Raw genomic sequence first — 22,878 nt, 5'->3', positions numbered from 1 at the left:
TTATTGCTATGTTACCTTAGCCAAACAAGAGTATTTGGTTTTCCCCTAGACACACAGCCTATCTAGTCTCAGATTCTTGGGCTACCCCAAAGGTGCTGGGCATGGGTTCTAGCTGGTGGAATCTGCATTAAATCAAATCATGAGAGGTTGGTTACTCCCACAATATTTGTGCTGTACCAGCATATCTCACAGGTAGGTCACTGTTTTAGTTAAGAATTCCTAGCGTTCTTCTACTGCTCTGCTCTGGTAGGGTGCAAAGTACCTTCCAGTACCATGAATGCTAGTGAGCATGGCACCAGTTGGACTTCTCTGTGTCGCATGAGATGTAAGTATTGTTTTCAGCAACAGGGCTTTATCATCAGTCTGTGGAGAGGAGACAGGTTTTTGTACTGAACCTGGAGCTTGTGTTTCAAATAGAAACAAAAGCCTTAGTGATTGCATGGCAATTCCTTTATGCACTGAACCATTTCCTCAGTCCCTGAGCACTGACTTTTAAATTCTGAATTCTGTTTTTCCTGCATCTCTGTCATAATGTAAATGCTTAAGGAAAAGAACAATCATAATACAAAACAATTTTGATATTACCAATAGTAGGAATAATAGTGACATTATGTTTAATATATTTGTGTCATCTTAAACAGATTTTGTATACTTAAAATATTTTAAAATGATAATATTTTTCCATGTACCTAATTATTAAATGAGCTTCATTTTGTGCTAGAAGAGTAGACCAAAGTTCTATGTTATTGTGCTTTAAGACATATGCTCATGCTAAAATAAAAATCAATAACAAATAGTGTTTGGGGGTTTTTTACACACTTGCTGTCTCTTCCAAGTAGTAACAGTTAAATTGAGCTTCAGGAATCAGCCTTTCTTTCTCGCCGACAAGAAAACTGAAACTGAAAACTTAATCATCTGAAGTCTGCAAAGTGGGAGTAAAAGCACTGTGGTTGGAAAGTCCGTCTTTCCGGTGTCCGAGCAGAAGCTGCCTATCTGTGCACACAAACTGCCTTCTCCCGAATGCATGACAGACAGCACTAATCAATTTCAATATTCCTTTGCTCTAAGCTTTGGCATGATCCCAGAATCCTTTTCTACCCAGCATTTGAAGACGCCATTACCAATCAATTGGAATCAGTGTACGACTTAAAAGCTGTTTTCCTTTTCTGGCCCCGGCTTTTCCACTGGAGTGAGCTGCCTCTTGAGAGATGATTAAAGAGTGGCTACTTCCCAGGTATTCTGATGATCATGTAGCAGACTGATGATGACAGGGCCCTGTGAGGTGAATTCTAAATAGGTTCTGTTCCGTGCTCCCACTGTTCTCTGTATGCACATTGGCCTCTTCAGAATGATATTCGTTAACATGACATGATAAGGCAGTAATTTTGCAAACCAGAGAGTCCTCTCATATATTGAAGTGCTCTGCAATGATGCAGACTCTTAGGGTACTCTTCAGGAGCTCATTGCCCATGCATCAGTACACGGTTCTGAAAAACAGAGTGAAAACCATATTGGAACTGTAGCCCTGAGCTTATTTTAAGCCTTCAAGCAGTGTGGCACCAGGAAACAAACGGTTCCCAACAACAGCCCCTTGGCATGAGTGTGGTTGTAGAGGCAGGCGATGCCCCACCAGATTCTGACATGGCAACCGTGGCACAACTCTAGTCCTGATAGAAACCAGGGGAGGTAGCAGTGATATAGATGCAGAAGAGCTGATCTAACTTTTTCGAACAGTTTCTTACTTACACTGAAAAAAAAAATCAATTTCAAAGAGTTTTCATCATGAGGTTCAGGTTTGGCGAGAAATGAAGCATGAAGCATTTTTAAATTTTCTTTTTCTTATAGTTTTAATTGGCTTATATCCATTGTGTATGGTACTGAGTTTCTCAAAAGTATTTTCATACAAACATATAATGTACACTAAGCACATGTCCATCTCCTTTACTTTCTCTCCTCACCGATCTCTTCTACCACCCCCACCCCAGTGTTGGTTACCTTAGTTCACCTGGACGATTTCATTTCTAGTTTCATGTCACATACACATGAATAATTTTACCTATCTATATAAAATCTAGGGTCTACAAAGAAGAGAAAGTATGCAGTAATTTTCCTCCTGAAACTGACTTAATTAACCAATGCCATAACTTCATTTTCCTTTGTGATTAAAAGAAATTCCATTGTCAGTATATAGATTACATATGCTTTTTTTTTCATTTACAGCTTTTTTTTCCAATTTAACTTTTTATTGATTCTTTGTGGATTTTGCATCATGTATCTCAATCCCAGGAATCTTCCTGTCCCTTCCCATCCACCCTCTATCTTTGCAACACTGCCCTCAGGATAAAACAAAATAAAATTTAAAAGAAATGAAAAGAGAAAAAAAAAGAAAGAAAAATCTTGTTGTAGAAGCTGTAGTGTGACACTATGACACACATTATATCCTTTAGTCAATATATCTTTACTTGCAGGTTTTATTACAGTGAGTCATTGGTCTGGTTCAAGGCCTCTGACTTTTGCTACATCGTCAATACTGGACCTTCACTTGGGCTCATCTTGGATATCCTGTCACTGTCTTGTGTCATGGAGATCTTGCCACTTTGGGTCTGCAGAACCAGTCTCTATGTGTGCTGGGATAAGCCAACTCATAGCCCTAGTTCTGGGACTGGGTCATTGCTGGGTTGGTCAGTTCTCTAACTCTCCCTCATCCTCAACACCAGGGTGAGGTCTCCATCACCACACCACCTAGCTCACCCTATGTAGTAATCAGCAAGGGGCAGGGCCAGTTCTCCTGGTCTCGTGTCCTTGGGGCCAGCTCACCTAGACCTACACCACCAGGGACAGGTCGATTGTATTGCCCAGGCAAGGTGTAGGGGCCACTTTCCTGAGTGCTGCAGCTGATGAAAGGCGGGACCAGCTCTCTTGCTCTCATGACCTCAGGGACAGCTCCCCTACCTGCCACAGGCCTCGAGGGGCAACAAAGGAGGAAGGTGACCTATCACTTTTGCCCATGCCACCATACAGCAGATGAGGGGAGGGGACAGATCTCTCGGGCTCGTGTTCTCAGGGCCAGTTCATAGTGCCCAGACAAGAAGATCAGCTCTACTGTGTTACCCAGGTGAGGTGTAGGACTACCTGTCCCACCTGCCACTGGGGTGAAGGGTGTGGGGGACAGTTCCCCCTCACTCATACCACCATATAGCAGATGTGGGTAGGGCCGGATCTCCCATGCTCACATTCTCTGGACTGGCTCACCCAGGCCCCTATCAACAAGGTCAGCTCCCCTGTGCTGCCTAGGTGAGGTAAGGGCCTACTTTCCCTAGTGAGGGGCTAGGTCAGCTCTCCAACCTGCCGCAGGTGGCGGGAGCAGGTGGGGAAGGGCATCTTTCCCTTGGAGTGGGTGAGGGGTAGGACGAGTTCTCCCTAGAGCTGCAGCTAGTGAGGGGCAAGTCCAACTCTGTGCAGCCCTGTCCTCTCAGTCTTCACAGGTAACAGGAGACACAGACATGAACTCAGACCATGGCTTCGGCTGGGCCATGGTCATAGACATGATCCTTGCCTGCAGCTCAGGCTCAAACAGCACCATGGCCCCTACAGCAAGCAGGCCAACCACCTCCGCCCACTCCTCACTGCTTCTGTCTCTTGGGATCAGTCTCTCTCCACAAGACAAGGACCATTCTGTCTCTTCCATACCTCACCAATATATTTCTCACTCTAATAGAGCCATTCACACAGTGCCTTAGCCATTCACACAGTGCCTTGAGGCACTGGGTGGGGCAGGCTCCCTTGGGGCTGAGAGCACAGGAGCGGCCAGTGAATCTTTGTCTCCTGCTCAGTCTTACTGGCCCTAGGCAGTTCCTGTCTTCTCTTCCAGGCCACACATATTCCTTTTATTTATTTGTTTATTTGTTCGTTTATTTAATTTTCCCAGACAAATCACATTTCCCCCTACCTCCCCCCACCCATCAACTTGTTCTCCTTCCTCTTCAGAAAAGTGCAGGCCTCCCATGGATATCAGCCAGCCATGGTACGTTAAGTTGCACTAAGTCTAGGCATCCGCTCACCTATTAAGTCTAGTGGAAGCAATTGTTGGTGTCAGTTGTGGTGGTGGTGGTATGTGTGTGTGTGTGTGTGTGTGTGTGTGTGTGTGTGTGTGTGTTTCCCTTATTTGGGTTTGGCTGGTGGGACGTTTTCTATTGCCTGTGTTTTTGTGGTTGTAATTAACCTCTTTTTGGTTGGAATTTTCCTTCTGGTACCTTCCATAGGGCTGGATTTGTGTATAGATACTGTGTAAATTGGCTTTGTCATGAAATACCTTGTTTGCTTCATCTATGGTGATTGAAGGTTTTGCTGGGTGTGGTAGTCTAGGCTAGCATTCAATGGTCTCTTAGAGTCTGCATGCCATTTTTCCAGGTCTTTCTGACTTTTAGAGTTTCTATTGAGAAGTTGGGTATAATTCTAATAGGTATGCCTTTATATGCGACTTTGCCTTTTTCCTTTGCAGCTTTTAATATTCTTTCTTTGTTCTGTATGTTTATTATTTTGATCATTATGTGGTACAGGGATTTTTTTCTGGTCCAATTTATTTGGTGTTCAGTAAGCTTTTTCTACATTTATAGGTATGTCCCTCTTTCGATTGGGAAAATTTTCTTCTATGATTTTGTTGAATATGTTTTCTGGGTTTTTGAGCTGGGATTTTTTTCTTTCTTCTATTCCTATTATTTTTAGGTTTGGTCCTTTCATGATGCCGCAGATTTCCTGGATGTTTTGTGCTAAGAATTTTTAAGATTTAACATTTTCTTTGACTGATGAATCTTTTCCTTTTATCATATCTTCAATGCCTGAGGTTCTCTCTTCCATCCTTATATTCTGTTGGTGATGCTTGCATCTGTAGTTACTGTTCTCTTACCCATATTCCCATTTCCAGAATTCTAGAATATTTTGTTTGTTTTTTCCTCAATTTCTTTAAATGAGTTTTTCATTTCCTCTTTAAAAACCTCTTTCACGCCGGGCGGTGGTGGCGCACGCCTTTAATCCCAGCACTTGGGAGGCAGAGCCAGGCGGATCTCTGTGAGTTCGAGGCCAGCCTGGGCTACCAAGTGAGTTCCAGGAAAGGCGCAAAGCTACACAGAGAAACCCTGTCTCAAAAAACCAAAAAAAAAAAAAAAAAAAAAAAAAAACCTCTTTCACTTCATAAAGTTGGGTTAAAGATCTGTGCTTCATCTGTGTTGGAACATTCAGGTCTTGCTGTTGTAGGATAACTGTGTTCTGGTGGTGCCAAATTGCCCTTCCTGTTGTTGATTGTGTTTTTACACTAACATTTAGGCATCTGTGTTGGGTAAGATTATAGGTTTAGGTATTGACTCCTTAGTTGGTCTTTGTTAGATGGGTGTTTTCTTCCTTGGTTTCTGTTTCTTCTCTGGTCTTCTTGCCTAAGTGGCTAGGGGTTCTGGTAACTAGACAGTCTTCAGGTCCAGTAGAATATCTCTACTTTGGTTTCTGTGGCCTACAAGACCTCTGGGATTTTGGGTGCCAATTTCGCCTTTGTGTTTCCAAGTGCCTATGTGGCCTCTGAGGTTTTGGGTACCTGCTTTGTATCTAGGATTCTTAATACAGTGTGGCCTCCAATACAGCAGAAGTTTTCTGGACCGGGAGATTGTGGACAGTTGGGCCAGCTTTAGGGCATGTTAGCTGGCTATGGGCAGAGTTCTACCTTGGGTCTCTAGAACTGTCCTTGCCTCAGGTAAAGTAGAAGTCATATGCTTACATTGTGGGAATTCCAGGGGAGGGGGGGTGCAGTCTGGGCTTTTGGGCAGGCTTTAAGGAGTCTTAGCAAGTGGTGGTCTATGTCTTACCTAGGGTCTCTAGGACGTGCCTGGCCTAAACTAAAGCAGTCAGAGCTGTGGGCTGGGATACGGAGCCCAGGGGAGGGGGTCGATTATATATTCCTAATCCATTCTTCTGCTGATAGACTCTCAGGCTCCTTTCATAACTCAATTATTGTCAGTAATGCTGCAACAAACATTGGTACTCAAGTCTCCTTATGATATATTGATATACACTCATTCAGAAAAATACCCAGGTGTGGCATAGATAATGCAGTATAGCTATGTAATAGATCTCTTGGGGGAAGTGATTTCTATAGTAGCTGAACTAGTTTAAATTCTCACTAACAGTGTATAAGGGTTTGTTTTTCTACACATTATCATCAGCATTTGTTGTTTTGATGACTGCCATTCTGACTAGAATGAGTTGGGAGCTCTATGTAATTTTATCTTTCATATTTCTGATGACTGGTAATATGGAACAGCTTTTCATATTTTTATTGATTATTTGTACTTCATCTTCTGAAAACTGCTTTAATAGGGCCTGGGTTGTTTGATTTCTTACTAGCTTTTAGAGTCCTAGATACTAGTGTATTCTAGAGATTAATCCTCTGTCAGATATGCATGTAGCAAAGATTTTGTCTCATTATTTAAACTACCTCTTCACTCAATTAATTTCCAATTATGCTACACAGAAGCCTTTTTGTTGTATGAAATCCTGTTTTTCAGTTGTTGGCATTGTTTCTGGAATGCTTGGAGTCCTTTTTAGAAAGGCTTTGCCTATACCTTTATCTTGAAGTGTTTTTACTGTTGTATCCTGTAACATTCTTCTTATATTAAGGTCTTGGATTCATTTGGTGTTGATTTCTTACACGATGAGAGATAGGGGTTTAATTCCTTTCTTCTACGTGTAGATAACCATGTTTCCTAGCAACGTTTGCAGAATTTCTCTTTCTACTGTGAATATTTTGACCTTCTTTGTCAAAGATCATGATTGTGTGAACTCATGTCTGGCTCCGCTATCCTGTCCTACTGTCTGAATGTAGGCTTTGGTGTCAGTATCATGCTGGTTCTAGTCACCATACCTTGTTTACATAATTGGAAGTCAGATCAACTAAACACCTTCAGCACTGTTCTGCTTGCTCAGGACAGCTTTGGCAATCCAGGGTCATTTGTGTTTTCACGTGAGTTATAAAATTATATTTTCTATTTTTATGAAGAATGATACTAGAATTTTAGGAGATTGTACTAACCACGTAAATGTTTCTGATAGTACAGCCATGTTTAATTCTACCAATAGATTAATATAAAATATTTTAATATCTTATAGTGTTTTCCTGAGTTTATTTATTTGATATTTTAATTATTTATTTTGTACACCGTTCACTTTCTTAGTAAGGTACATTTTAATGCTGTGTTTTTGTTTTTGTTGTACTTTTTGAGACAATTGTGAATGAAGTTATTTGCTTGATTTCCTCCTCAGTATGTTTGCTATTAAAACATAGAAAGACTTCATAAAAGAAGAGAAATTTTGTCAGCACTAGGCATATGTACATACAAGCAACCCTAAACTAACTCATTAGTGTGTTGTGGGTGTGTATGTGTGTATGTGTGTGTGTGTGTGTGTGTGTGAATGTGTGAGTGTGTGTGTGTGTGTGTGTGTGTGTGTGTGTGTGTGAGAGAGACTGTCTCTTTCTCTCTGTGTGTATGTGTTCATAAAACAATATATAGTTGAAGAACAAAAGGGTAGAATTTGAGGTGGGGAGAATGCAGGAGGAGATGTAGACAGAAGGAGATTAGTTTTCTCAGGGTCTGAGTGGGAATCAGTAGTCAGATTGTGATGTATTATGTCTAAGTCTAATTGATCCAAATTTTTCTCTTAATAAATTCATTTATTTTACAAACTTGCCACAGTTTCCCCTCCCTCCTTTCCTTCCAGTCCCTCCCTCCATACCATCCACTGTACTTCCAATCCCCAATCCACTTCTCTATTTCTGTTTAGGAAAGTTCAAGTTTCACATGAGTATCAACAAAAAATGAAATATCATGTTGCAGTAAGACTAAGCACCTCCCCATGTATTAAGGCTAGGCAATGTGACCCAGTGTGAGGAGTAAGGTCCCAGAAGGCAGTAAAAAAAGTCAGAGATGGCCCCTCTTCCCACTGTTAGGAGTCCCTCAAGAGGACCAAGTTACACAACTCTAACATATATGTAGAGTGCCTAAGTCAGTTCCATGAAGGCCTCCTGGTTGTTGGTTCAGTCTTTGTGAACCCCTATTAAGCCCAGATTAGTTGATTCTATGAGTTTTCTTACGGTGTCCTTGACACCTCTGGCTCCTACAGACCTTTCTCCCCCTCTTCTGCATGATACCTTGAGCTCTGCCTAATGTTTGGCTGTGGGTCTGCATTTGTTTCCATCAGTTGCTGGATTAAGTCTCTCTGATGACAATTGGTCTAGGCACCAACCTATGTGTATAGCAGAATACCATTAAGCATCATTACATTGACATTTTTTTCTTTCCAGTCATGGTTCGTTCCTTCCTAAGTCTCTGGGTCTTCAGGTTGTGGGTCCTGGAACTTCAGTCAGTGTCAGGGACTGAACACATTCCTGGCATGAGTTTTAAACTAGACTGGTCATTGGTTGGCCACTCCCTCAATCTCTAGGCCACCCTTACCCTAGCACATCCCATAGGCAGGACAGACTATAGGTCGAAGGTTATGTGGCTGGGTTGGTTTCCTACTCCCTCCATTTGAAGTCTTGCCAGGAGATGGCCTTGACTGCATTGGCACAAGAGACAACTTCATGAATAGGACACCAGTAGCAAAGACACTAGAATCAACAATTAATAAATGGGACCTCATGAAATTGAAAAGCTTCTCTAAGGCAAAGGACATGGTCAATCAGACAAAACAGCAGCCTACAGAATGGGAAGAGATCTGTACCAACACTACATCCAACAGAAAGCTGATTGGCAAAATCTATAAAGAATACAAGAAACTAAATATCAACAAACCAAATAATTAAATTAAAACATCAACAGAAATTTAAAATTCAACAGAAGAATCTCAAATGGCTGAGAAACATTTAAGGAGATGTTCAACATTCTTAGTCAATAGGCAAATGCAAATCAAAGATTCTGAGATTCTAAAACCTGTCAGAATGGCTAAAATCAAAAACATAAGTGACAGCTTATGCTGGAGAGGATGTTGAGCAAGGGGAGTACTCCTGCATTGTTGGTGGGGATAGAAACTTGTACAGCCACTTTGGAAGTCAGTATGGTAGTTTCTCAGAAAACTTGTTATCAATCTACTACAAGACCCAGCTATACCACACTTGGACATACACCCAAAGGATGATCAATAACACAAGGATAGTTGCTCAACTATGTTCATAGCAGCTTTATTTGTAATAGTCAGAACCTAGAAACAACCTAGATGTCCCTCAACCAAGAAATGGATAAAGAAAATGTGGTATATTCCCATAATGGAGTATTATTCAGCTGTTAGAAACAAAGACACCAAGAAATATTGAAAGCAAATGAATGGAACTACAAAAAAATCATCTTGAGTGAGGTAACCCAGACCAAGAAAGACAAACATAGCATGTACTCATTCATAAGTAGATATTAGTGTAGCTTAAGTTTTCCTGCCTGGCCCACAGTCAGGACAAATCTCTATCACCTGCCAGGCCCACAGCCCCTCAGACCCAACCAAGTAAACACAGAGACTTGTATTGGCTACAAACTGTATGGCCGTGGCAGGCTTCTTGCTAACTGTTCTTACAGCTTAAATTAATCCATTTCTATAAATCTATACCTTGCCACATGGCTCGTGGCTTACCGGCATCTTCACATGCTGTTTCTCATCGTGGCGGCTGGCAGTGTCTCTCTGACTCAGCCTTCTACTTCCCAGCTTTATTCTCCTCCTTGTCCCGCCTACACTTCCTGCCTAGCCAATGGCCAATCAGTGTTTTATTTATTGACTAATTAGCAACACATTTGCCATACAGAACATCCCACAGCATATTAGCTATAAAGTATAGGATAACCATGCTACAAACCATAGCCCCAGAGAGGCTAAGTAACAAGAAGGGTTAATTGATCTATATAAAGCAGGTCTTGGAAATACTAAGATCTTCTTCAAATAGTTCCCTTAAATTTAAGGCTTTTTTCATCAAGTCCTTGAAAAAATATAGACTGTAACTTCTCCAGAAACCATATTCAAAAGTAGGGACAGTACTCCAGATTTGGAGAATACCATAGAAATGATTCTGAAGACTGAAGCACAGACTTAGGAACTAAATTAGACTTAGGAACTCATACCTTTAGAAGGTGTGGCTTAGTGGAAGGAAGTTAGTTTATTAGTCATATACCGGAGTGGCTTAGTTCCTTAGACATAACTTTCTGAAATACAACAGAATGAGTTTTTGTTGAGGTTTCAATAAACTTATTGCGTCTTTTAAAATCTTTATTGAATTAAAAGCTGGAATTTCTTTTTAATTTCAAATTTACAGTATCTTAAGCAAATTAACCTGTGTTGAACTGGTTTATTCTTCACTTGGGGACAATATTTTTTAAAGTAAGTAACTTATTCCAAAGAACAGAAAACACTTAAGTCTCATAAAAGATTAAATAATCATTATATTGATATATCTTTAGGTGGATGCTGTATTATTCAGGTTTCCATCACCTTGAGATAACTGAGATAATCACCTTCTAAGAAGAAAAGGTCTGTGTAGACTCACAATATTCAAAGGCAATATTCAAAGTGTCATATAACCTTTGGCTTTGATGTCTTTGCCTAAAGCATGACAGCATGTTGTGTTCAAAGTTCATGGTAAAAGATACTTTTGTTCATCCCTTAACAATTGAGAAGCAAAGGAGGAAGACCATGATCCTAAGAGGCCCTCTGGAATATACTTCCTCCCATTAAGTCACACCTCCTAAAAAGTCTACAGTCTCCCATTCTATAGTGTCACAAGCCAAGAACCAACTGTTTGTCACATGTGCCTTTGATACGCATTCAAGATACAAACAATTGTAAGGTAATTAAAAAGAAGAAAAGTGAAACATCTTGATGGCCACAAATGGCAACAGTTCAGAACTGGAAAATCAAATGATCCCTTTTAGACACTATTTCACAGAATGTAAGACAGTAGATTTTACTGGCTAGAAGCATGGATTTTCAACTTGCCAATAATAACACAGAATCATTTCTGTCTGTTTCAGAACTACTATTGCTGGTTAAGATTATTTGAATTCTTCTTGAACATAACTAACATGAATTGGACACTGACCATGTTTAACAACATACTGGGAATCTCATCCAAATTCTCTTAATTAATCTCACAAATTTACAAGATTTTACTATTATCACCCTCTATTTGTAAAAGAGGAAAGGACGCTTGCCAACTGTCAGTAAATTGATTAAACTGGAGTAAGTTCTGTAGTGCCTCACATTGTTCTGACACCAAGCTCTGTGATAGTGTGTACTGCCCTAATATCAGCTCTGTTTTTAGATGTTCTGGGTCTCATTTTTCCAACTGCTGTAATATACAGCATGAGATTTTAGCTTGATGATGAAATGAATAAATATCTAAAGGTACCCATAAACACAGAACCTAAATGGTCAATGACTAAAACTACCATTTTTTTTAATATCCAACTCATTGATTCTGTTCTTGTTTTTGATAGCATTCATTATTAAACTTTTGTTTACTTCATGGTAATTAGTGTATAGTGATAATTTTTATTTGTTGACATTATATTGCTTTAGCAATCTTTAATATCACTTTCTTAGGGCACATAAAAATAGTTTTCAAAAATTTTATATTTTTAAATAAGCAATCCGAAGCTGGGATATGGCTAAGTGGGTTATATTTGCTGTGCAAATGTGAAGACCTTAGCTCAAATCCTCAGCAACAACACAAAAAAATCCAAGTACGGAATCACCTGACTATTAGCCAAAATTGGATAGAAGACCCCTGGAACAGTGAGAGACCCTGTCTCAAAGAAATAAAATGGAGAGTGGTCAAGGAAGATACAGATATCTTCCTCTTGCATCATTATGCACATGCATGGTTATGCACACAACCACACATTCACATGTATGAACCAGACCTATATAAATCACACACACACACACACACACACACACACACACACACACACACACATACACACACACACAAGAAAATGAGGTAATTAAAAAATTTTTAGAAAAAAGAAAAAAATTTTCTATAAATTAAAGAACTGAGGAGTAAAAGAGTTATAATTCCTTAAATCAAATGTGAGACAGTTTTTAGAACTGAATTGTACGTCTTGTTTTTTTATCTGGAGCTATATCCTGGAATGTTCAGTAGGAATTCTCTAATTGAAAAACGATAGCAAATAGAAGGATCTGAAAGTTGTGTATAGTAAATGATTAGACTCTGAATTCATACTGCATGGTGGGACTTCAGAAATAACTCTACCCCTTGCTCCTTATGAATGTTTCTCCAGATAAATTATTAGGGACTGGTGAATTTCAAAACCACAAGGTGAGCTTGGCACAGGCAGGATCTGCAGGAAGCAAACACCATTTACTAGTGTGCTTTGGATTGGTGCATACAGGACGTTTTTCCAGCTCACAGTGAGATAAAATGTAGGGAAGCTGTATGTTCAACTAAGTGGCGTTATGTATAATGCTAATCTATTTCTTTTACTCTAAAATGAAGAGTAAGATTGGGAAGCACTTTGTAAACATACATTGACTGATGAATGTATAATCATAAAGTAATGAATTCTGCATTTTTCATGTTCATCCATAAATGCATTCAGCAAACATCTATTGAGTTCCTAAATGTTTTATAGTCAGGATATATTCCATTTGCATGTCAAATTAAACATTTCAAAGAACAGAAATCACCAGGTATCTACCCAATCTTCTTCTAACTCTAGAATTCTTGCTCGACCCATCCTGGCCCCTTGCCTCAGTCCGCCCCTAGAATTCCCAGAAAGCAAGGAATGACAGCTGCATACCCAGCCACATGCTGCGTCCTGCTTTCTGCTGCCAACTGCTTTTTGAAAAACCCATTTTTAATTTGTATTTAGAGCTTAGAGTCTAGGTAGAATTGTGGAAATGTATTTTTACAATTACAATCTTGCAGTTTCAAATATAGCAACTATTTACATGAAGCAGATTTTTAAAGAAGTTTCTGAATCTGTACAGATCATTCATTGTTAAAGATCTAAAAATGAAAAAAATATGAACGATGAATCATTTGATTATCATATTGGGCTCTATATCACAATACAAATTCATTAGGAATTTCTTATTTACTATGAGTAAGCCGTAACATTTGCCCAAACTTTTAAGTTTAGTACAGACCTCAAATTCTTAAATTCCTCCATTTAGAATTCCCTTTTTATTGCTAGCCTTGTAAAGAATTGGAGTTTTGTTTAACCATTTTGAGCGGTTATTATTAGCACAGCCCATTAAAGCCTGGTGTTTACCTTCTGAGAGAGACTGAAGCAACAGGGCTGAAGTGTTCCCTTGATTTGAATTGAAAGATTGCAAGGCAATTAGGACCTAGTGTGTTTAGTTGGAGTCTGAGGCATCTGTCTGCACATTCATTTTGTAGGATGCTGCCCATAAATGAAATGGAAACCATTTAGCAGGGATGCTTTTTAAGGGCCCATTACTGAAATTGTAACACTAATGTCAATTCATGAATAAGGTTTTGAAATACTAGATGGAAGAATCTGCTTCCTGATTGGCGAGGTTTCAGGAGAGGAAGAACACTGGCACATTCACATCCAGAAACTCTAAGTGCAACTGATGTGTCATTTAGTTTTGGCCAATCCAGGAAAGCTATGGTTGCTGACAATGGATTCATTAGAACCTCTCTTCTACAGCCAACAGGCATAGGAAAAAAAATGAAATGTTTCTGGCAGTTCTCAGTGTTGATGGAAAAGTCAAAGTGGCCTTCAATGGGCTGGTGGTAAAAGGAAGGCTTTGTTTGGGGTTCCAACTGCCTGAGCATGGTCATTTTGAAACTCAATAAAGGTGTGTGTTCTAGGAAATCAGAGGAGTTGTTTGTTAATACATCAGCTGGAATGGAGGAAGCTGGGTAACTGTCATGAGGAAATTCATGATGCATGTGGGGACTTCCTGAGCAGCTTCCCCAAGGACTCTGCATTAATAGAAGTCTTTGTTGGTCATAAAATTGGATGACCCTGTAAGCATCAGAATTAGTTGTGGATAGATTTGCTCAAAATTACATTCACTCCTTTTTGAGGTCTCTTAATGATTCAGATTAGAATTTATTGAAATAACAGTATAGAAAAGAGGTTATTTGTGTAACCAATATTATCATTAAAATGTTTTGTTTATTGAACTTGACCAACATCCATAGCTTTTAGAAAGCTTCATGTTCTCCACTGTGTCCCTATTACCCCATTTTTCCACATAATATTACAGAAAAAATTACTTCCAATGCCCCACATGATATATTCTGGCTTTGCATTTTTTTTTTAATTGAAAGGGCTCTTGATGGATCAGGAAGCCAGAGAAAGGACAAAAACACCATGGCATAAATGCCTAAGTTTGTTGAAACAGGATATCTCCTCAAGGTAATCACCTCCATCTTCATCATTTACAATAAAGCAATGAAGGTGATTTTGAACATTGTGTAAAGTGGGAACAAAATTATTGGTTTGAAATTAAATGCATCAAAAATGTAAGATACAATTATTGTAAAGTTTAAAGATATTCAAAGACTACATATTTTAACTGCCTGCAATATTTCATAATAATTGAAATTATTCATATGTGTATTTTCAGCATTGAAAACTAATGTAACTGGCATTTAAGGCTTACAGCAGTCAATAAAGAGAAGATAAAGTCTAACAGTGCTAACTCAGAGCTAAGACTGTCTTACCTGGCCTCACAGAGAACGTACTTATTAGATGTTGGCAATGTACAGCTAAGGGTATCCAAAGTATTAAGTATGTATCAGACATCTCGCTACATTAACCTGAGTGTTTGTGTCTCTCATAAATAAAATTAGTTCCCTTATCAAAGATATCACAGAGAGATCATCTCTCTCCTCATGTGAAGACATGAAGTGTTCCCTATGTGTCTGAAAGTGAGTTTTCACTGACCAGTTAGTTTGCTTTGATCTTGGGCTTGTTATCTCCAGAACAACGATTCATGAATTTCTGTTATTGATAGGACAGTCAGTCTGTTATTTTTGTTATAGCAACACAAGTAGATTAAGACACATATCTTCCCTTTCTCTCTGAGTTTGCTAAGGTCAATATCTATTCCAGTTTCTCCTACAAAGTAATGACTGTCTCTCTCTCTCCTTTTCATGTTACCAAATTTGAAGGTAATCTTTTAGCTACTTTCCTTGTAGTTGTGACTAATGTCCTGAATAAGACAACTTAAGGAAGGAAAGGGTTTGTTTTTAATCAAATGGATTTTTATTCATGATATGTCATACAGTACATATCATACATACAGTACTAAATGTAGTTTTTAACCTCGAGTGAGGAATGTTGAGTGTGTTTTCATATCATTTTCATGAACATTAAACACTTACTGCCTTTAAATTTTCATTCATCATTATTGCATGTGTGTTTGTATTTGTGTGTGAGTGTGTGTGTGTGTGTGTGTGTGTGTGTGTGTGTGTGTTGTGTTGTATGTAGGAGGTAGTACTCATGCCATGGAGTGAATGTGGAGATCAGAGAACAATTCTCTGGAGCTTGTTCTTTCCACCAGCCCTTGCAGGTGCTTATAGGATTGAACGTGGATAATCGGGTTTGCATGGCAAGCACTTTAATTACTGAACCATCTTGCAAGCCTCTCATATTTAGTTCTTAACAAAGTTCTTAAAACTAGACTAAGAGTACTAGAAAACAGTCTCAATATATTTTCCTCTAATTTTCTCTAGCAAATGTCAACCATACCCTTCCAGTCGCCCAGGCAAAGACCTTTGATGTAAACCTTAACTTGACTTTTTCTCACGCCACATTCTATAAACTAGTATATTTTGTTCATTTGTCTTCAAAGTGCATCCAGAATTTGAACACTTCCTGCCGTTTCCACTACAGTATTATATTAAAACCCAGGATTCACTCGGATTGAATTATTACAAGTCTTGGTTTAGTGATTTTCTTGCTCTGATGTTTTCTTCTGAAATCTAGGGAGTGGTGCTCTTAACGGGCAAGTTGAATATTATATCCTTTTTAAAACTCTTAGCGGAACTCCATCTTATGCAAGCAAATACCAGACCTTACAGGGACCCCAACTTCCTTTGAAGTATGTATATTCCATTCCTCCCTAGGCCATATCATCCATATATCGTACTTACCAGTTCTGTTGGAAGATAGGTCTGTTTTCAAATGTTAGCACAGACGTTCTCTACAGCTGTCTTATACAAAGTGACACACACTTCATGATGAATAATCTTGTTGTTGTGTTAGTCAATGTTCTATTGTCATGAAGAGACACCATGATTACAGCAACTCTTATAAAGGAAAACATTTCATTGGGTCCGTTGTCATCATGATAGGAAGCATGTTGGTATGTAGACAGACATGGCTAGAGAAGGAGCTTAGAGTTCTATATCTGGATTGGCAAGCAGCAGAAAGAGAGAGACACTGGGCCTAGCTTGAGCTTTTGAAATTTCAAGTCCACTCCAAGTGACACATATCCTCCAACAAGGCCACACCTCCTAATAGTGCCACTCCCTAGTGCCCAAGCATTCACATTCTATTATTATTCAAAGCACCATAGGTGTCAACTTGATTTGAACTGGGATAAAGTCAAAGTCAGTCAGTTCTGTGGGTACATCTGTTAAAAAAAAAAGGTGTTTTATTATGCTTTCATGCTTTCTATTGCCATGACAAATCAAAGACCAGTCAACTTGGGTGGAAAAGGTTTATTTGTCTAATAGGTTACAGTTCATCAGCAAGGAAGCCATGGTAGAAAGTCAATGCAGGTACTTGAAGACAGGGACTGGAGCAGAGACCATGGAAGAATGCTGTTTACTGGCTTACTCCTCATGGCTTGCTCAGTTTTACTTCTTATGCATCCATTGACTACCTGCCTATTGGTGACACCACCCAAAACAGGCTAGGGCAACACAATCACTCATTAATCAAGAGAATGTCCTACAGATTTGTCTATAGGCTAATCTAATGGGAGCATTTTTATCAATTGAGTTTTATTGTGGAATAATCTTTTTGTACACTATGAAGATTTGTCACTCAAATTGGTTTAATAAAGAGCCAACCAACAAATAGCCAGGCAGGATTTTTAGGATAAAGAGGATACTGGAAAGAAGAATGGCAGAGACATGGGGAATCATCAGCCAGATGGAGAAGAAACAGCATGGGCAGGACATGGTAAAAGTCATAAAGCCATGAGACAAAAAGTAGAGTGATAAAAATGAGTAAAGTTGTAAGAACTAGTTAGTAACAATCCTAAGTTATTGACTGAGATTTTATAGTTGATAATAAGACTCCATGTTGTTACTGGTGAGCCAAAGGTCCCAACAAAAAAGTCCTTTTGCAGAGTTTCCCGAGAAATATAAAGGATATTTCCTGAAAGGAATAAATGAGGGGAGGAGACTTTCCCCAAGACTAGTTAGCATCTTTGAAGTGCACCCCAGATATAAGGAATTCTGAAGAAAGAACAAGAATGTTTTGTCTTCCTTCTATATTTTTTTGCTAGTGAGTTCTACCTATTGCTGCTGCTGCTGCTGCCATGTTTCACTGACAGCAGAAGCCAGCCAGCTCCTTTGTCTTTCTAATATGGACTGGAGAGTGGTGACTCCCCAGGTGTCCTGCATGTGTGCGGTGCCAATTTGGGACTGCTGAGTTGTCCAGCTTTGTGGACTGGGCTGCTTCCAGGTAACAACAACCTCTTTCCAGGATAGTTTTGTTGAACTACATAACACAGATTTCATAAGTCAATATAGTGATTTATTTTGTAAATATACTTATCACCCCCTTATTTCTGTTCCTCTAGAGACCCTTGGCTACTACTTCTATCACAATTTTTTTCTATCTTATAAACTAAATATAAATGCCATGTTCTGGGCACCATTGCATGTTTTATGGGTAAAGTCAGCAAAGTAATCAAATATTCTGTTCTCATAGAGTATTCGTGCTGCTAAGAAGCTGCTAATTTTCATAATAATTACTAACATTGTGAACAACATAGGCATGTTTGGATTTTTGATTTTGCTTCAGTTATTTTCCTCACAGAGAGAAAGTACCAGGATTGCAAGAAGTTAAGTTTGTTAAGTCTTTGCAAGTTACAATATTTATCATTGTATAAGCACTAAAAACATATTCCCTAAATGAAAAAACAAGTGCATAGATATGTTAAATCTTAAAGTAAATCTTAAAGTTCAGGATTGAAAACAGACTCATCAAGTGCATAGCAGTAAGTGCATACATAGAAAAACTGGAGAGATCTCATACTAGTAACTTAACTGCACAAATGGAAGCTTTAGAAAAAAATAAGAAATCACACCCAAAAGAGAAGATGGCAAGAAGTGATCAAACTCCGGGCTAAAATGAGTAAAATAGAAAGAAGAAAACAAATAAAGCAAAAAGAATCCTAAAACAAAGAGTTGGCTCTTTGAAAAAATCAATAAGATTGATGAGCCCCTATCCTAATTAACTAAAAGGCAGAGAAAGAATATATAAATTAACAAAATTAGAAATGAAAATAAGGACATAACACCAGACACCAAATGTTGGCATTCTGGCCCGCACCTTGGGGACCCACTCTGTGTCCTGACATAAGGTCCTTTTAAAAAGAAAACTCCTCTTCCCCCTCTCTTTCTCTCTATTCCTAGGAGGTGTGCACCCTCTCTCTGTCTCTCTCTCTCTCTCTCTCTCTCTCTTTTTCTCTGTCTTTCTATCTCTCTGTTTGTCTCTCTCTCTCCCTCTCTCTCTCTCTCCCTATCTCTCTTTCCCTCTTTCTCTCTCCCCTCTCTCTACCCCTCACCAAATAAAATTCTTCACTGAGTGCTGACTGCATGGTGTTTCTGTCTGTCCCCCGCAGCAGGGCACCTTGGTTCTATCTGCCAGGGCCTCCTGCATCATAACATTGGTGCTAGTGACTCAGCAGAGGCAATCCTGGTGCATTTCTCCTGCAGTCTGAGACACACTAGGAACGCTGGAACCTTCAACACTCACTTCATCCAACACCAACATAATTGGTAAGCCCCACTTCTGGCCATTTCCCACGAGTGTGGATTCATCTTCTTGACCATGGTCTCTTACCTCTTGACCCCACTCCTGTACGGGCAATCACGTGTCTCTCATGCTTAGCTGCCCTCCTGCCCCTGTTCTCTGTTTGATGAAACATTGCAACAGTCTGTCCTCTCCCTCGGACATCAGGGTCCTTCCGGATCCTGCTCTGAGATTGATAACTCGATCAGCAGCCTGCATCCTTTGCCTCACTTATGGGAAATTAGCCAAATCCAAGGATTCTTGAGCTATATACGCCAGTCCCTTCCTCCCTCCCTCCTTGCCTCCTGCCTGTAGACACTGCTGCTCATGGCATCTGTGTGGGGGATCCACACAGCATATAGCACCCGCCCTCACTGTTGCTGCTAAGGGGACCCAGGATGCCTCCCTTATCTCCTGCTTCTTCCTGGCTTTCTCTCACCCTGCTGCCTCTCAGCCTACAGTCCTACAGCTCATGCTTTATATTCTAAATTCTTATCTCTGGCTTTTTAAGTTGGTCAGCTGACAGTTTCCTGGAGTTTTATCTGTTGTTCTGTTAAAAAAAAAAAAGTTTATTTTGTATGTGTGAATGGAAATACATGACTGTGACTGAGGTGGCCACATAAATGTGTTTCTGACTGACTTTTGAATGCTTGAGTTTATGAGTCTTATATGTGTTCCATATGTCTTTAAAAAAATGTGAATGCATGGTCAGGCAACAGAGGGCCATCATGTGGTCAGGCAGGTACCATCTTGGCTAAGGTCAAAGAGGGACAGGTCATATGACCTTACTGCCATCTTTACTAAGCGCAACAAAAGTTACTTCCTTTCCGTGGATGAGGTGCCCAGTGCTCAGGCCTTCTGGTTGCAGCCTGGTGTTCCTCTGCTGTGGCTCTTCAGCTTATGTGGATGGGGCCCAGAGACCTATCTTCTCCCCTCCAGGGCTCTAGGGCTGCAGCAGTGCCACATGCTGGTGATATGGCCAACTTGCCAGCATATTTTACATATTAAAAAAAATCAAGCCTTACTTTTTCTAAAGATACTAGATCACTTGACATAAATAAATGATTTAAATGATTCAGATTACTTTTCCCTTCTATGATATTGTTATATTAAATTTTTAAAATTTTAGATTTTAACATTAATAGAGCTCTGATGCAGTTTGGGTCACAAACTCAGGATTTTGGATTTTCTTTGATTGTCTTCTAAAAATAAACTTATAGGTGTGAGTCTAATGCTGTTTTTCAGATGTCCCACCCCCTGCTTCAAATAAAGGAGTTTTCCTCACCTGTCTATTCCTGAGGATGGTATTGGTATTTTTCTCTCTCTGGGTCTCCCTTTCCCAATTACTCATGGGCCTAAAAGCTCCAAATAAATTAATAAATTTTAACTTTTGTCTCTAGTCTATCTGTCTCAGCAGGTTTCCACTTGGCTGGCAGACACATCCAAGTGTCAATTGCTGCAATCTGCTCCAAAGGACCATGAGCTCTAGACTTGCTGAAGGCTGATAAGATGTGGACCAGTCCAAGCAAACATAATTGTTCCCTATCTCTACCATCAGATCAGATGACCATATACTTCTGATAAATACCCATTGCCTGGGTTGTTCCCTTCTTACCTTTGAGTGGCCTTTTGGCCTCCTTGGGCTATGACCATCTGCTCCTCATCTCAGCTTGAAGCACTTATGGAAGAGAATATGTCATCCTGTGCTCCCTTCCCCTCCCCCACAACAGGCTAAAGGGCTAAGTAAAAGAGAAGATCCTTGGCACAGGGAACAAGATGTCTACCTGTAATGCCCATTGATATCCAAAAACCGGGTTCAGAGTTGTCACTTAATAGATTTATTAACTAAAATGGTTCTGTAATAGGATAAGACACTTGACCTTCTTTATGAAGAACCAAAGAGATATTATATGACCTTAAGAAATTATTATTTCTATTTAATTTTCAGGATTCTGATCTAGCTGTACTCAAAGATCAAAACTATAGGAATAAACTTTACTTAGTTCTTTGCATATGTTTTCAGGGTTGAGCTTAAAACAAGTAACTAGAAACAATGTTTGTGTATTCAGATATACCTGGACAGCCCTCAAATACTTCAGAGATCTGCAGAATATGGCATTTAAATTGTTTAATTAAAAAGTTTTTTGTGCCGGCCTGGGCTACCAAGTGAGTTCCAGGAAAAGGCGCAAAGCTACACAGAGAAACCCTGTCTCGAAAAAACCAAAAAAAAAAAAAAAGTTTTTTGTGCTAGAGAGACATGCTAGCTCCTGACAGAACCTTTATTTCCTCCAAAGAAAATGGCTGGACACAGAAGAACCTCCAACCAGAACTTGCTCCAGAATAACACCACTAGCCACTGAGGTAGGCACAGAAGAATCTCTACTGCTACCAGGGCCTTCTTCAGACCATGGACAACAGGACTCTGGGAACCCATTTCCTCATTTTGCCTAGACAAGATAGACTGGTCCTTCCCACGAGTTCCTACCCCACAACTGTTGAATCTTCTGAGGTCTAGCATGCCTAGACGTGGCAGCCAAAGACTAATGTTGTTGCCCTGAGACCTCTGCCCTCAATGACCATGGAGGACCCTGGGGTGGCTGTCTAGGTAGTCAGCAGGTAAGTCTCTGTCACTTTCAATTGCTGACTCAGGTAAAATGTATCCTTCTCAGAACTCTGATGCCATTTGACCATCAGGCTTTGCTTCAGCTGCCTTCTCAGTTCTCTATGTAAAATTCACAGCCTCATTCTCTTAGGGTTAATACTGCTCTCAGTATCTTCTGATGAACTAGATAAAAAGAAACACCTTTATATGAAGATAGGAAAGCTATCTTACTTCTTTTCACTCTGATGATGTTTAGGGAAGCCTCCCTCTTCCTTCAACCATTCCGTTCAGTAAATTTCCTCTGGTTATAGATTTAAAGATATGTTTCACTGGGCTGAATCCAGAAAATGTGCATGCCTTTTAACCCAATGCCATAGCCTTTTGCTATGACACCAAGATATAAATCTGTTCCAGCTGTCTTACAGATACATGCAGGTTCCTGGGAAAAGTTCTGCTACTGTATCAAGAAATCTGATCTGATGAAAACTAAAAGTCTCCAGAGCCCATTTTGATCCCCCCAATTTTTGAGCATATTTTTCAGTTTCACTCCTTCTGCCTGAGCCAAGGCCAGCCCACAGGGGGTCCTCCAGATGTGCCAGCCACTGCACCAGCTCTGAGGATGCCAGCCACCAACCAAGGATGCCAACTGGGATGGATGCACTTCCACTTCCAGCAAAACAGCAGATGTGATGGCTCATGTATTCCTAAAGAACATCCCTCAATTTCACTGCTGCAACCTGCCTTCTCAGGTCCCTCAAGGAACAGATGCCTGAGATCTCCACAATGACAGCCAACCGAATGCTTCTCCACTCACACTTTCCAACAGGAGTGACCCTGACTTCTGCCTTCAACGCTACTTCTCCCCAAAATCATCAGGAAGCAGTCTCAAGAATTTAACGCCTTTATTCCCCTGCTTGCTATCCATAACTCACCTTTTTATAATAATCAAAATGGAGGAATGTTGGCATTCTAGTCTACCCCTTGGGGATCCATGTGGTGATATTTTATTTATATTTTAATAAATAAAGATTGCCTGGAGATCAAAGGAAAAAGACCAGCCATTATAAGTAAATAAAGAAGTCAGGCAGTGGTAGCACACAATTCTCTCAGTTAATCCTATCACTTAGCAGGCAGGATCTCTGTGTGTTCAAGGCCACAATGGAAACAGTGCCAGGTATGGTGGCACACGCATTAATTCCAACACTAGTTAACCATGGAGGCCTG

This window comes from Peromyscus californicus, unplaced genomic scaffold, assembly GCF_007827085.1.
Source record: "Peromyscus californicus insignis strain IS unplaced genomic scaffold, ASM782708v3 Scaffold_5__1_contigs__length_169319896, whole genome shotgun sequence".
Lineage (NCBI taxonomy): Eukaryota > Metazoa > Chordata > Mammalia > Rodentia > Cricetidae > Peromyscus > Peromyscus californicus.
This window is presented reverse-complemented; position numbering follows the sequence as displayed.